Here is an 11,245-nt window from a genome sequence, read left to right on the forward strand (position 1 = left end):
ATACTACTAGTTACAAACCTATGCTATTCACGAGGAAAGATTATTTCTGATCCATCAACTGTCGACTAGTTTTCACTCTAGTAGTAGACATTTTGGAGCCTAAGCTTTTGAAAGTAGACTTCCCTTTCTTATCACTTTTACTCCTCCATTCATAAGCATAAGATGTTTTAAATTTTTACTAAATCGGATGTACATAGACACATTTTAATTGGTTTGATCATTCATTTCAATCTGTCTATAGTCCACATTAAAATATGCAAAACATCTTATATTTGTGAATGGAGGTAGTAGTTAGTATTGCTTTTGTGTTACTCGTGGCCACTCAACTTGCATGATGCGCTCACATGAGTCATCGAACTCTAAAATTGCTCGTTAAATCCACTCGACTTGGTGATGAACACCAATATGGTTCAGAACAAGCCACACATGCCCTTGTTGCTGACGTGGTCATCCTTATGGAGAAGAAACTAGGAGGATCCATGCTCACTAATAGGACATTGATATGTGGGATAAACATGACAAAATTCCGATTTCTCACTAGGATGGCGTGTTTTGAACCATATGGTTCATGTTTACAAAGTTTAGTTGGTCAGGCGGGCATTTTCACGGTTGGTTGACTAAAGTTCACGCATCATGCAAGTTGGGTGGGGAATTTTACTCTAGATGAAGCTACTTGTTGGATTATCTATTTAACCATATTAATCTCACAAATCAGGACATATATGCAATTAACAAGGCCTTAATCCCACATGGGCACAATTGCCAAAGTTAATCCATCATCACAAGCATCAATTACACGTTGATCAGCCTCGATTTTCCGTCGGAACATTATACGGCGTCGCTACTAGGTGAAGTTGGTTCCTTCTCCTTGTTGTAGAGCCGACTATCATGTCCATATCAAGATCATCCGGCTTAATTTCGTCTGAGAGGCTCCAGTCAAAGCAGTACAGAAGCCGTGCAAGGAGAAGCTCCAACACAGCTAGCCCAAAGGTACCGCCAGGGCACATCCTCCTCCCGCTCCCGAAAGGTATGTACATGAACGTGTGTCGTTGTAGTCCACTTTGTTGTCCTTGAACCTCTCTGGCTTGAACTCGTCCACGTCATTCCAATTCTCAGGACTCCCTGCTATCGCCCATGCATTAACCATTATCCTCGAGCCCTTCGAGACCTCGAATCCACCAATGTTGCAGGTATCCCAACAGACGCGGGGGAGCAGAAGCGGTACCACCGGGTGCAACCGCATGTCCTCCTTGATCACCATCTTTGTACATTCCAGCTTGTCCATGCGGCCCCCATGATCTTCTGGACTCTTGTTGTCCAATGTTTGTCGCACCTCTGCTTGTGTCTTAGCCATCACCGCTGGGTTTCTCATGAGCTCCGACATGATCCACTCGACTATTGACGATGTTGTTTCCGTCCCTGCCATGAACAAGTCCTATTAGGAAACCATGATAGTTAATTCGACTAATGGTATCAATATTAGCAAAATAGGTACATGTAAGTTGACTCAGTTTGCAATTTGTATAATTTAATATTGTGAGAGGACGAACAGTTGGGAATGGAAGAAAGGTGAAGGAAGAAGAAAGAAGGATTTTAATCTGATGGCCCAGAAAATTAACTTACCCAAAATATTTTTTCACTCAGATTCACATGATTTTGGATATTGCACACATATATTTTTCGGTGATAGTCCTAACTCTTTGAGAAACAATTGGGAGAGCAGGCCGACCTTCAGCAAGACCATCTCTAGCAGACCCCTTATATCCCACAGAACTGTAAAATCGTTAGTTTTCAGTATCAGGCGGAAAAAGTAGCACGAACAACCCCCTTATACACCTTCGATCCTAACTCTTGGTAAAAGAACTTGTTCCGATCCGCAGAAATACAGTTTTCGCGTCCTCTTCTACGGTGCCCTATATTGGGAGAAAAGTTGATGAGAGCCCAACTGCCACGAAAACTTCCGCGTCCCATCGATAACGCCCCAGACGCCGCCCTGCCCGTTCCTGGATGCCGGCAGCCCGTCCGCGTCCGCCGTCCGCGTCGCCCCGGTTCCCCGGCCGCCGGCCGCCCGCCCTACGGCATATCTTGTTACGGCGGCGGAGGAGCTAGCTAGCTACCTCCTGGATCGATTCGAGCTGAGCTAGCTAGCTAGCTAGGTCTGGCTACCCCGACAAAGGGGCTAGCTAGCTCTTGGATTGGCAGCTTGGAGCTTAGTGCATTTTGTATTTGGCTGCCGGGGGCTCCGTATTTGGTCGTTTCGTGCGCTGTCCATTGATTTCATGGGAACAAGCTAACTGACCATGGGCATGAACAAGAGGAAGAAGAAGTCATGGAGAAAAAAATATAAGTGAATATTTGGTTCTACAGTTTAAGTTTGAGAGATCTGTTCGGCCGCAGCTAAAATCAATCTTTAAAACGCGGTTTTCACGTCGCGGTTTAAGGGGTCTGCTAGAGATGCTCTTACCATTATGATTACCTTGATGTTTGTAGTGCCAATGGGGAACTCAAGCTCCCCCTCCTCCTTGATCCTAAGCATGACGCTCAGAAGATCATCGTCTCCGGTCGTTGCTGCGGTCTCCTTTTCCTGTCGTCGCGCCTCGCACCCAGCGATGATCCTGTTGAAGACGTCGTCGAGCTGCCCGCGCGCCTGCCAGAGCCGGCGTTGCAGCCCAGTGACGATGTCCATGAACCGCAAGGACGGGAAGAGGTCCCCGATGCAGAACCTGCCGCTGGTGTCGAGCACGACCCAGATCACAGACAAGAAGCGCTCTTGGAGCTCGGCGTCGCACCCATCGCCGAACGTCACCTTTGCGGTGATCGTGTTCGTGCACGACACGAGCAGCTTCCCGAGATTGACCGGTTCGCCGCTTCCGCCGGCGGCGGCGCGGATATTACTGATGAGGGACAGGGTCTCGCTGTCCCTGATGGGCGCGAACTGCCTCACCTTCCATGCACTCAGGAGCTCCACCACGCAGAGCCTTCGCAACGTCCTCCAGTATGCGCCGTATGGCGCAAAGGCGATGTCAGTGTTCCCGTAGCACACGGTCTCCATGGACAGAAGGCTCAGCCGCGATGCGAAGTTGAGGTTGTTGTCCTGGAGCACCTCCTCTCCCGCCGCCGGCGAGGAGATCACGACGGTGTCGACCTGGCCCAGCCGCAGGCACATCACCTGTTGGAATTTTGCTAGTAGGCCTTTAGCCCAAAGCCCAACTAAAATTCAGAAATTCTCTTGGCCCATTCATGCACACATGTGAGTGGAGTAAGTGAGACTAAAATTTAGTCCCACCCCGGAAGTTGAGAGAGAGTTGCACCTCTTTATAAGGTAAGCTTTTCTACCACTTGTATGAGCATGAGAAGAGGAGACCTACACGTGCGCTCCTCCTCGCTCACCTCGCCACGCCGCGCCGTGGGTTGCGGGATTGAAGCGAGCTAAGGACAGAGCTATGCACGTTGTCTATATTTTTGCTGCTCGTGTCGTGCACGAACACGATCACCGCAAAGGCAACATTCGGTGACGGGATTGAGCCGAGCCGAGGACTTCGCGAACGACGACTTCTTCCCCGACCTCGGCAACCTCATCCTCGACGACATGGGCGACAACATCAACGATTCTATCCTTCCTGTTCGAGATCGTGGTAGAATTCATGTTTCTATTATGTGCCCTAGATGTGATCTGTTCATCTATTGTGCTAGTTTGCATGATTAGTTTAATCTCTGCTATTGTTGTCATGAATTATCTTTTGTTCATTCGGATTAAATCTCGTAGTAATTTGCTCATATTTTCAACAATCCAAAAACCTGATTATAGGCAATTTGCTCCGAGTGGTTTTGCTGCGCATTTGAAGCCGTCTGCCTTTACGGGGGCGCAGTATAAGAGGTGGGGCACGAGAGCAGTCTACTGGTTTCAGACCATGGGCTGCTATGACGCCACCAAGGGCAAGCCTAAGGGCGATCTTAATCTAGCACAGCTGAAAACTTTGAGAAGATCGATACTCTCTTTAAAGGCGCTCTTCTGGGTGTTCTTGATGACTCCATTGTGGACTTGTATATGTCGTTTGACAACGGCAAGGACATGTGGGCTGCGCTCGAGGCCAAGTTTGGTGGCTCGGATGCCGGCAACGAGTTGTATGTCATGGAGCAATTCTATGAATACAAGATGACTGATGACCGCTCTGTTGTACAACAGGCTCATGAGATACAGTCCCTCGCAAAAGAACTTGAGTACTTCAAGTGTGTATTGCCGGACAAATTTGTTGCCGGAGGCATCATTGCCAAGCTTCCACCTTCGTGGAACAATTTTGCTACTTCTCTGAAACACAAGAGACAAGAGTTTTCCGTTGCGGATCTCATTGGTACTCTTGATGTTGAAGATAAGGAGAGAGCAAAGGACATACATGCTCGAGTTATCGAGGGAGCTTCTAGTGCCCACATGGTACAGAAGAAGAACTTCCAGCCCAACAAGTTCAAAAACAACAAGAACAAAACTCAGGGAAAAGGCAAGTTTGATACAAAGAACAAGCCATCTCATTCTACCAACTTCAAGAAGAATTCTCACGAGAAGGGGAAGGGACTTTGCCATGTCTGCGGTGATCCTAATCACTGGGCTCCGAAGTGTCCTAACCGCTTTGAGGAGCGCGAACATGAGAAGAGCGGCAAGTCCGCTAATGTTGTCATCAGTGATACTGATATGAAGGAATCTGGGTACGGTATTCTTCCTACCATCCTTTCAGTATTTCAATCTCCTAATTGGTTAATTGACACCGGTGCCAATGTATATGTTTGTGCTGACGCATCTATGTTTTCTTCTTACCAGGTCACAGGGACTTCTTCCGTGCTGATGGGGAACAGGTCACATGCCATCATTCGAGGTGTCGGTATGGTCGATCTGAAGTTTACTTCGGGCAAGACCGTGCGTCTGAAGAATGTTCATCATGTGCCGTCCATCAATAAAAATCTCATTAGCGGTCCCCGTTTATGTCGAGATGGTTTTAAGTTGGTGTTTGAGTCCAATAAAGTTGTAATTTCCAAGTGTGGACAATTTGTTGGAAAAGGCTATGAGTGCGGCGGCTTGTTCCACCTATCTTTGTCAGATATTTGCACTAAAGTTATTAGTAATGTTTGCCACAATAATGAGTCGGATATTTGGCATTCATGACTCTGTCATATTAACTTTGGTTGCATGACGCGGCTAGCCAATATGAATTTAATTCTGAAAATCCCTACTGTCAAAGGCTCCAAGTGCCAAGTATGTGTGCAAGCTAAGCAACCTCGCAAGTCCCATAAGACTGCAGAGGCAAGAGACTTGGCGCCACTAGAGCTTATACATTCTGATCTTTGTGAGATGAATGGTGTGTTGACGAAAGGTGGAAAGAGATATTTCATGACGCTGATTGACGACTCCTCTAGATATTGTTATGTGTATCTTCTGAAATCAAAAGATGAGGCTTTAACTTTCTTCAAAAACTATAAAGCTGAAGCGGAGAACCAACTTGACCGGAAAATTAAACGGCTAAGGTCCGATCATGGTGGAGAGTATTTTTCCAATGAATTTGATTTGTTTTGTGCAGAACATGGTATAATCCATGAGAGGACGCCTCACTACTCACCTCACTCTAATGGGGTGGCCGAAAGAAAGAACCGAACTCTAACTGATTTGGTTAACGCCATGTTAGACACATCAGGTCTTTCCAAGGAATGGTGGGGGGAGGCGCTAATGACTGCGTGTCATGTCCTAAACCGAGTTCCCACAAAGCATAAGACCATGACTCCATTTGAGGAATGGGAAAGGAAAAGGTTAAAACTCTCTTACCTATGTTCTTGGGGTTGTTTGGTAAAGTCAATATACCAATTCCCAAGAAGCGCAAGCTTGGACCAAAAACCGTAGATTGTGTTCTTCTGGGCTATGCTTTTCATAGCATTGGCTATAGATTTTTGATAATAAAATCTGAGGTATCCGACATGCATGTTGGTACGATTATGGAGTCTAATGATGCAACTTTCTTTGAGGACATATTTCCTATGAAGGATATGTCGAGTTCATCAAATCAGGAGAAACCTACTCCATCTAGTGAGGAACTCACTGTAAATCCTGAACCCACCATTGCGATGGAACACATTGAGAATCCTGTTGAGGGTGACAATGAAACTCCTATAAGGAGTAAGAGACAGAGGACTGCAAAGTCCTTTGGTGATGATTTCATTGTGTACCTTGTGGATGACACACCCAAGACTATTTCAGAAGCCTATGCATCTCCTGATGCTAACTACTGGAAGGAAGTTGTTCGTAACGAGATGGATTCCATCTTGGCTAACGGAACCTGGGAGATCACTGGCCGTCCTTATGGGTGCAAACCTGTAGGATGTAAGTGGGTGTTCAAGAAGAAGCTTAGACCCGATGGTATGATTGAAAAGTACAAGGCACGGCCTGTGGCTAAGGGTTATACCCAGAAAGAAGGTGAAGACTTCTTTGATACTTAGTCACCCGTGGCTAGACTGACCACAATTCGGGTGCTACTATCGCTGGCTGCCTCACATGGTCTTCTCGTTCATCAAATGGACGTTAAGACGGCTTTCCTCAATGGAGAGTTGAAGGAGGAAATCTACATGGATCAGCCAGATGGTTTTGTAGTACCTGGTCAGGAAGGAAAGGTGTGCAAGTTATTAAAGTCGTTATATGGCCTTAAACAAGCTCCTAAGGAGTGGCATGAGAAGTTCGAAAGAACATTAACTGTTGCCGGCTTTGTAGTAAATGATGGTGACAAGTATGTGTACTATCGCCATGGTGGGGGCGAAGGAGTTATTCTTTGTCTGTATGTCGATGACATACTGATCTTTGGAACCAAACTTGATCTAATCAAGGAGGTTAAGGATTTCCTGTCTCGCTATTTTGAGATGAAGGATCTAGGAGTAGCTGATGTTATCTTGAACATCAAGCTGTTGAGAGATGAGAATGGTGGGATCACACTTCTTCAGTCTCACTATGTGGAAAAGGTCTTGAGTCGTTTTGGGTATAGCGACTGCACACCTTCTCCAACTCCATATGATGCTAGTGTGTTGCTTTGAAAGAATCGACGGATTGCTAGAGATCAACTGAGGTATTCTCAGATTATTGGCTCGCTTATGTATTGGCGAGTGCCACGAGGCCTGACATCTCTTTTGCTGTGAGCAAGCTGAGTCGGTTTGTGTCAAAACCGGGAGATGATCATTGGTGTACGCTTGAGAGAGTTATGCGCTACTTGAAGGGCACTGCGAGCTATCGGATTCACTACACCGGGTATCCAAGGGTACTGGAGGGTTATAGTTGAAGGAAATATTCCCTAGAGGCAATAATAAAGTTATTATTTATTTCCTCATATCATAATAAATGTTTATTATTCATGCTAGAATTATTAATTGGAAACATAATACATGTGTGAATACATAGACAAACATAGTGTCACTAGTATGCCTCTACTTGACTAGCTCATTGATCAAAGATGGTTAAGTTTCCTAACCATGGATATGAGTTATCATTTGATCAGTGGGATCACATCATTAGAAGAATGATGTGATTGACTTGAACCATTTCGTTAGCTTAGCACTTGATCGTTTAGTATGTTGCTATTGCTTTCTTCATGACTTATACATGTTCCTATGACTATGAGATTATGTAACTCCCGCTTACCAGCGGAACACTTTGTGTGCTACCAAATGTCACAATGTAACTGGGTGATTATAAAGGTGCTCTACAGGTGTCTCCGAAGGTACTTGTTGAGTTGACGTATTTCGAGATTAGGATTTGTCACTCCGATTGTTGGAGAGGTATCTTTGGGCCCTCTCGGTAATGCACATCACTATAAGCCTTGCAAGCAATGTAGCTAATGAGTTAGTTATGGGATGATGCATTACGTAACGAGTAAAGAGACTTGCCGGTAACAAGATTGAACTAGGTATTGAGATACCGACGATCGAATCTCGGGCAAGTAACATACCGATGACAAAGGGAACAACGTATGTTGTTATGCGGTTTGACCGATAAAGATCTCTGTAGAATATGTGGGAGCCAATATGAGCATCTAGGTTCCGCTATTGGTTATTGACCGGAGATGTGTCTCGGTCATGTCTACATAGTTCTCGAACCCGTAGGGTCCACACGCTTAAAGTTTGATGGCGGTTATATTATGAGTTTATGTGTTTTGATGTACCGAAGGTAGTTCGGAGTCCCGGATGTGATCACGGACATGATGAGGAGTCTCGAAATGGTCGAGACATAAAGATCGATATATCGGACGACTATATTTGGACACCGGAATGGTTTTGGGTGAGATCGGGATAATACCGGAGCACCAGGAGGTTATCGGAACCCCCCGGGAGGTATATGGGCCTTAATGGGCTTTAGTGGAAAGGAGGGGAAAGGAGCAAGGGAGGCCCCCCCAAGCCCAATCCGAATTGGAAGGGCCCCCCTTTCCTTCCTCCCTCCTTCCTCTTCCTTCCCTCCCCCTATCCAAATGGGAAAAAGGAGGAGTCCTACTCCCAGTGGGAGTAGGACTCCCCCCCTTGGGCGCGCCTCCTTGTCCTGGCCGGCCCTCCCCTCCCCTCCTTTATATACGGAGGAAGGGGGCACCCCATAGACACAACAATTGATCCCTTGGATCTCTTAGCCGTGTACGGTGCCCCCTCCACCATAATCCACCTCGATAATATCGTAGCAGTGCTTAGGCGAAGCCCTACGTTGGTAGAACATCATCATCGTCACCACGCTGTCGTGCTGACGAAACTCTCCCTCAAAGCTTGGCTGGATCGGAGTTCAAGGGACGTCATCGAGTTGAACGTGTGCTGAACTCGGAGGTGCCGTGCGTTCGGTACTTGATCGGTCGGATCGTGAAGACGTACGACTACATCAACTGCGTTGTGCTAAGCTTCTGCTTTCGGTCTACAAGGGTACGTGGACAACACTTTCCCCTCTCGTTGCTATGCATCACCATGATCTTGCGTGTGCGTAGGAATTTTTTTGAAATTACTACGTTCCCCAACAATAGTGACTCGAACTGGATATCTGATGCTGATGGGATTAAGGCCACAAGTGGTTATGATTTTACACTTGGTGGTGGCGCTGTTTCCTGGAAGTCTTGCAAGCAGACCATCTTAACAAGGTCAACTATGGAAGCAGAACTCACAGCGTTAGACGCTGCCACTGTTGAAGCAGAGTGGCTTCATGAGCTATTGATGGACTTACCTATGGTTGAAAAACCAATACCCCCTATCCTGATGAACTGTGATAATCAAACTTTGATCGTCAAGATAAACAGTTCTAAGGACAATATAAAGTCCTCAAGGCATGTGAAGAGGAGACTAAAATCTATCAGAAAATTGAGGAACTCCGGAGTTATTACGTTGGATTATATCCAAACAACAAAAAACTTGGCAGATCCCTTCACAAAGGGTTTATCACATAATGTGATAGATAATGCATCAACAGAGATGGGCTTGAGACCCACTGCATGAGTTGTCCATAGTGGTAACCCACTCTATGTGATCGGAGATCCCATGAAGTAGAAGTGGGAGACAAGCTGTTGGTCAGCTGAGAGGAGAGTATCCCTATTTTAATTATCCCACTCCGTGTAGATGCAATACTCTCCTGATCTGCATGGCAGGTTGATATTTATCTTAATGTGTTCCAAGTGGCTTATTTGAGTAAGTAGAGATGTTGTCCTGCGGAGCATCTTCTGAGGAACACACCTATATGAGTTTGACTATTAACGTTGCAGTCTGTGAGAATTGGGTGTTCTCTAATAAATTCATGAAAGGCCCTGGAGTATGACGTATACGCTCCACCCGTGGGGAAGCCTTGCGGCAGCCCAGTATCGGTCAAGAATTTGTGTGAAACTAGTTTCGCAGAAAACTTGTAGTTCAAGGCATAGTCCACTATTCAAGTTGTGATCTAGTGTAGTATAAAACTCTAAGTGGAAGTTGAACTTCACAGTCTCCACTAAGCACCGGTATATAAACAATGTTTTCGAACTAAATGATGAGATGTGCCCATGAGACTTTGTGGGGGATTGTTAAAATTTTGCTAGTAGGCCTTTGACCCAAAGCCCAACTAAAATTCTGAAATTCTCTTGGCTCATTCATGCACACATGTGAGTGGAGTGAGTGAGACTAAAGTTTAGTCCCACCCCGGAAGTTGAGAGAGAGTTGCATCTCTTTATAAGGTGAGCTCTTCTACCATTTGTATGAGCATGAGAAGAGGAGACCTACATGTGCGCTCCTCCTCGCTCGCCTCGTCACGACACGCCACGGGTTGCGGGATTGAGCCGAGCCGAGGACAGAGCTATGCCGCCCGACCCGCACTATATAGTCAGGCAGATGTCTACCCTAGCTGCCGCCGCTTCGTATGGTTTCTCATCACCGTTCCAGATCATTGCGCCGCCAAGCAAGTCTTCTCCATCCCTCCTTTCCGCGTGCACTGGGAGAAGGGACAGCAAGCCTCCAGAACCCCGCCTCTCGTGATCCTGTACGGGAGAGGGGCGATCAGGTTTTTGGGGAGCGCACTCGCGCGACTACTGGCAGCGACGACTTCTTCCCCGACCTCGGCAACCTCATCCTCAAGGACATGGGCGACAACGTCAACGCCGGCGGTGCTGCTCCCGCTGCACCGTATGTGATTCTATCCTTCCTGTTCGAGATCATGGTAGAATTCATGTTTCTAGTATGTGTCCTAGATGTGATCTGTTCATCTACTGTGCTAGTTCGCATGATTAGTTTAATCTCTGCTATTGCTGTCATTAATTATCCTCGTAGTAATTTGCTCATATTTTCAACATCACCGGGCCGTGCTTCCTGGCCAGGTCCCGGAGAGTGACCTGCAGCGTCGCCGTCAGGAGGTGGAGGAGGCTTCCGATAAAGGGGAGACGCCGTGGGCCGGGAGGCTGCCTCTTCCTTGAACTTGGTGTTGGTTTGCGGCCAAGCAAGGAAAAGAGAATGATCACTGAGAGGAGGGAGAGGAAGAGGAGGGTGGCTGCGCTTAGCTCCATGGAATTTGATTGCGATGAGCAGCAAGCAAGAACGGCTGCTTGTTGCTTGCATGTGGTCAACACAACAGATGTTCAATTCATGGGCATAAATAATGGATCCCAACTGTCATGACGGTTCCTTCTTTTAAGGTTCTTTTTTTGGTCTTTTTGTGAAAACTGAGATCGTGCAGTTTAGGGGGTTTCACTTGCAAAACTTCCTGACTGACTTTCGCCGTTTAAGGTTTTCATAAATA

At 46.5% G+C, this 11,245-nt stretch overlaps 1 pseudogene; it reads right to left on the reverse strand.

The window, feature by feature from the left end:
• Window positions 1-803: 803 nt before the first annotated feature.
• LOC119368236 lies at window positions 804-11,012 on the reverse strand (annotated as a pseudogene).
• Between the last annotated feature and the right edge of the window lie 233 nt (window positions 11,013-11,245).

The sequence above is a fragment of the Triticum dicoccoides genome, chromosome 2B, assembly GCF_002162155.2.
Source record: "Triticum dicoccoides isolate Atlit2015 ecotype Zavitan chromosome 2B, WEW_v2.0, whole genome shotgun sequence".
NCBI lineage: Eukaryota > Viridiplantae > Streptophyta > Magnoliopsida > Poales > Poaceae > Triticum > Triticum dicoccoides.